The following is a 6,000-nucleotide window of genomic DNA, read 5'->3' on the forward strand; positions in this document are numbered from 1 at the left end:
AAATGGTAGTCCATAAATATTATCTTGTTTGCAAGGAAATGGTAATTCTAAAATTTTGCTTGTTTGAAAATTTGATAGTTCAGTAATATTGAGTTATGTACCAATTTGATCTCTGTCATAATGTATTCAATAGTTTAAAAAACATAGTAGATAAGTTACATGAATGAATAGCAAGCCGCTATGTGATGAGAATAGCAACCACCAATGTCATGAGAATAAAACAGAGTAGCAATTTCATATGTTATTTGTATCTGATATTTCATATGTGAATTTAAAAAATCGAATTTGTAAAAAGTTCATATACAGAAAAAGTACAAAAGATGCATTGAAGGTTGGCAGATCAACCCAACCTTGTATGTTTTCATTAATTTGTTTTCGAATTGTCCTTTATCAAAATATATACTTGAAAGTATACTGATTGAAATAAAATGGTAAAGTTTATTTTTAATTTTTTTAATAATAATTGATATTACATACATGGGAGCCTATAAAAAATTGAGGTGATTTAGAGATGGTCGAAAAAATCACTTGCTCTACGACGGACCGTTTGGTATAACTTTAGCCCCATTTTTTAAGCAAGTGATTTTTTCGACCTCCTCCAAATCACCTCAAAATTTATAGACATGGTATGTAACACAATCAATCATGGAATGTGAAGATATTTTTCATTTTTAGATATTCTGGAATAACTAGTGGATGCTCCATGGTTGGGAGGTGCCGATACTAGGGTTTTAGGGTCAAAATGTGTCTACCATGGCCTAAAAAATACCCAACCACCTTGGGTGGGGCCAATATTTGGCACACATGTGCATGGTGGTGTGCCCCACCCTTTTTGGCTTGGTGTTTCTAGGTTGGTTTTTACATTCATGGTGATCCCATGGTTGGGAGGTGCCGATACTAGGGTTTTATGGTCAAAATGGGTCTACCATGGCCTAAAACATACCAAACCACCTTGGATGGGGCCAATATTTGGCACACTTGTGCATGGTGGTGTGCCCCACCCTTTTTTAATTTCTCTTTGTAGGTTGGTTTTTGCATTCATGGTGATCCCATGGTTGGGAGGTGCCGATACTAGGGTTTTAGGGTCAAAATGGTCTACCATGGCCTAAAACATACCCAACCACCTTGGATGGGGCCAATATTTGGCACACTTGTGCATGCTGGTGTGCCCCACCCTTTTTTAATTGCTCTTTGTAGGTTGGTTTTTTCATTCATGGTGATCCCATGGTTGGGAGGTGGCGATACTAGGGTTTTAGGGTCAAAATGTGTCTACCATGGCCTAAAAAATATCAAACCACCTTGGGTGGGGCCAATATTTGGCACACTTGTGCATGGTGGTGTGCCCCACCCTTTTTGGCTTGGTGTTTCTAGGTTGGTTTTTTCATTCATGGTGATCCCATGGTTGGGAGGTGCCGATACTAGGGTTTTAGGGTCAAAATGGGTCTACCATGGCCTAAAACATACCCAACCACCTTGGATGGGGCCAATATTTGGCACACTTGTGCATGGTGGTGTGCCCCACCCTTTTTTAATTGCTCTTTGTAGGTTGGTTTTTTCATTCATGGTGATCCCATGGTTGGGAGGTGCCGATACAAGGGTTTTAGTGTCAAAATGGGTCTACCATGGCCTAAAACATACCCAACCACCTTGGATGGGGCCAATATTTGGCACACTTGTGCATGGTGGTGTGCCCCACCCTTTTTTAATTTCTCTTTCTAGGTTGGTTTTTGCATTCATGGTGATCCCATGGTTGGGAGGTGCCGATACTAGGGTTTTAGGGTCAAAATGGGTCTACCATGGCCTAAAACATACCAAACCACCTTGGATGGGGCCAATATTTGGCACACTTGTGCATGGTGGTGTGCCCCACCCTTTTTTAATTTCTCTTTGTAGGTTGGTATTTGCATTCATGGTGATCCCATGGTTGGGAGGTGCCGATACTAGGGTTTTAGGGTCAAAATGGTCTACCATGGCCTAAAACATACCCAACCACCTTGGATGGGGCCAATATTTGGCACACTTGTGCATGGTGGTGTGCCCCACCCTTTTTGGCTTGGTGTTTGTAGGTTGGTATTTACATTCATGGTGATCCCATGGTTGGGAGGTGGCGATACTAGGGTTTTAGGGTCAAAATGTGTCTACCATGGCCTAAAAAATATCAAACCACCTTGGGTGGGGCCAATATTTGGCACACTTGTGCATGGTGGTGTGCCCCACCCTTTTTGGCTTGGTGTTTCTAGGTTGGTTTTTTCATTCATGGTGATCCCATGGTTGGGAGGTGCCGATACTAGGGTTTTAGGGTCAAAATGGGTCTACCATGGCCTAAAACATACCCAACCACCTTGGATGGGGCCAATATTTGGCACACTTGTGCATGGTGGTGTGCCCCACCCTTTTTTAATTGCTCTTTGTAGGTTGGTTTTTTCATTCATGGTGATCCCATGGTTGGGAGGTGCCGATACAAGGGTTTTAGTGTCAAAATGGGTCTACCATGGCCTAAAACATACCCAACCACCTTGGATGGGGCCAATATTTGGCACACTTGTGCATGGTGGTGTGCCCCACCCTTTTTTAATTTCTCTTTCTAGGTTGGTTTTTGCATTCATGGTGATCCCATGGTTGGGAGGTGCCGATACTAGGGTTTTAGGGTCAAAATGGGTCTACCATGGCCTAAAACATACCAAACCACCTTGGATGGGGCCAATATTTGGCACACTTGTGCATGGTGGTGTGCCCCACCCTTTTTTAATTTCTCTTTCTAGGTTGGTTTTTGCATTCATGGTGATCCCATGGTTGGGAGGTGCCGATACTAGGGTTTTAGGGTCAAAATGGTCTACCATGGCCTAAAACATACCCAACCACCTTGGATGGGGCCAATATTTGGCACACTTGTGCATGGTGGTGTGCCCCACCCTTTTTGGCTTGGTGTTTGTAGGTTGGTATTTACATTCATGGTGATCCCATGGTTGGGAGGTGGCGATACTAGGGTTTTAGGGTCAAAATGTGTCTACCATGGCCTAAAAAATATCAAACCACCTTGGGTGGGGCCAATATTTGGCACACTTGTGCATGGTGGTGTGCCCCACCCTTTTTGGATTGCTCTTTGTAGGTTGGTTTTTTCATTCATGGTGATCCCATGGTTGGGAGGTGCCGATACTAGGGTTTTAGGGTCAAAATGGGTCTACCATGGCCTAAAACATACCAAACCACCTTGGATGGGGCCAATATTTGGCACACTTGTGCATGGTGGTGTGCCCCACCCTTTTTTAATTTCTCTTTGTAGGTTGGTTTTTGCATTCATGGTGATCCCATGGTTGGGAGGTGCCGATACTAGGGTTTTAGGGTCAAAATGTGTCTACCATGGCCTAAAAAATATCAAACCACCTTGGGTGGGGCCAATATTTGGCACACTTGTGCATGGTGGTGTGCCCCACCCTTTTTGGCTTGGTGTTTCTAGGTTGGTTTTTTCATTCATGGTGATCCCATGGTTGGGAGGTGCCGATACTACGGTTTTAGGGTCAAAATGGGTCTACCATGGCCTAAAACATACCAAACCACCTTGGATGGGGCCAATATTTGGCACACTTGTGCATGGTGGTGTGCCCCACCCTTTTTTAATTTCTCTTTGTAGGTTGGTTTTTGCATTCATGGTGATCCCATGGTTGGGAGGTGCCGATACTAGGGTTTTAGGGTCAAAATGGGTCTACCATGGCCTAAAACATACCAAACCACCTTGGATGGGGCCAATATTTGGCACACTTGTGCATGGTGGTGTGCCCCACCCTTTTTGGATTGCTCTTTGTAGGTTGGTTTTTTCATTCATGGTGATCCCATGGTTGGGAGGTGCCGATACAAGGGTTTTAGGGTCAAATTGGGTCTACCATGGCCTAAAACATATCAAACCACCTTGGATGGGGCCAATATTTGGCACACTTGTGCATGGTGGTGTGCCCCACCCTTTTTCATTTCTCTTTGTAGGTTGGTTTTTGCATTCATGGTGATCCCATGGTTGGGAGGTGCCGATACTAGGGTTTTAGGGTCAAAATGGGTCTACCATGGCCTAAAACATACCAAACCACCTTGGATGGGGCCAATATTTGGCACACTTGTGCATGGTGGTGTGCCCCACCCTTTTTTAATTGCTCTTTGTAGGTTGGTTTTTTCATTCATGGTGATCCCATGGTTGGGAGGTGCCGATACAAGGGTTTTAGTGTCAAAATGGGTCTACCATGGCCTAAAACATACCCAACCACCTTGGATGGGGCCAATATTTGGCACACTTGTGCATGGTGGTGTGCCCCACCCTTTTTGGATTGCTCTTTGTAGGTTGGTTTTTTCATTCATGGTGATCCCATGGTTGGGAGGTGCCGATACTAGGGTTTTAGGGTCAAAATGGGTCTACCATGGCCTAAAACATACCAAACCACCTTGGATGGGGCCAATATTTGGCACACTTGTGCATGGTGGTGTGCCCCACCCTTTTTTAATTTCTCTTTGTAGGTTGGTTTTTGCATTCATGGTGATCCCATGGTTGGGAGGTGCCGATACTAGGGTTTTAGGGTCAAAATGGGTCTACCATGGCCTAAAACATACCAAACCACCTTGGATGGGGCCAATATTTGGCACACTTGTGCATGGTGGTGTGCCCCACCCTTTTTGGATTGCTCTTTGTAGGTTGGTTTTTTCATTCATGGTGATCCCATGGTTGGGAGGTGCCGATACTAGGGTTTTAGGGTCAAAATGGGTCAAAATGGTGATCCCATCCAAGGTAAAACATATTTTATTAATGTTGTCCATATTTACATATCAACATTGTTCATGATAAGTATAGACTATAATTTTGTTGTTTAATTTCGTTGGCCCAACATGGACCAACCAAAATGCCATATGCAACAATAATGAAAGTGAAAAAATGTTATTAAAAAAAGGCACAACCCGAAACGGCGGATGGAAACGCACCATTAGGATCTTCACGCGCGCCACGATCTTATCGTGCATGGTTTGCGCATGGCATGTTCCGGAAATGACGGACGACGTGGTCGGCCTATAAAAAGGTGTTCGTGCTGCCGTCATTGAGATCGTGCAAACCCTAGCTACAGCCGCCGCCACCGCCACCGCCACCGCCACCGCCCGCGCAGTCGCCCTCTCTATTCTTCTCGCCTCCTCCGTCTCCAAGGCTCTCATCCCCGCCACCGCCGCCATCTGCAAGGCACCCTCACCTGAGACCGCCGTACCCAGGAATCTTCTCCACGCCAGGCCCAACACCGTCACCTAGATCTTATCGGAGACAGACCAAGACGGTTCCAACACTGCCTCGTCAAGTAAGTACACATCAAGACCTTCGTATCTACATCGTATGAAGCAACTAAAATTTGTATAGTTTAGAGTCGCCGCTCCTCTAGAGTCGCCGCTCCTCTAGAGTCGCCCCTCTCCTAGAGTCGCCGTGTGTCTTCATATTTGCAGTTGTTAGAATAATTTTCTTAAGTGTTGAATCTGATTAGGACTTGGAGTTGTTGTGCTGGTTGTGTGCATGCATGTGCACACCTGTAGTCAATTCGTTTAGGTTAAGTAAAACTTTAACGTGACTTCATGCCCGAATACGTCGGATCCAGTCGATCCTTTGTCAGCAGTTTTCCTATATATGCATCGCTCTTGTAGCATGAAAATAGCAAACACTGCAATTATCGGTTTTTAAGATGTAAATTTTATTGAGGGGTTTCATATATAGGCCGGGCAGATGTTTGCTCTCAATTGTTTTGTATAAAATTTCACCATGATTTGTCTGTTGAAAGCATATCATCTCACACATCGTATGTACAATTAATAATGTCATCCCACGCATCGTATGTAAAATCATGTTGTATTCAAGTCTCCCTCTTGCACATTTAATTTAGTTTTTTGTACGTGACATATTACTTTCGTAATATAGTGTTTTTCCTTGATAGAATGGACGAGCTTAGGGGTGAAGTTTGCTGCAACATCGAAAAATGGTGTAGGCTC

This window comes from Lolium perenne, chromosome 5 (assembly GCF_019359855.2).
Source record: "Lolium perenne isolate Kyuss_39 chromosome 5, Kyuss_2.0, whole genome shotgun sequence".
NCBI classification, from domain to species: Eukaryota; Viridiplantae; Streptophyta; class Magnoliopsida; order Poales; family Poaceae; genus Lolium; species Lolium perenne.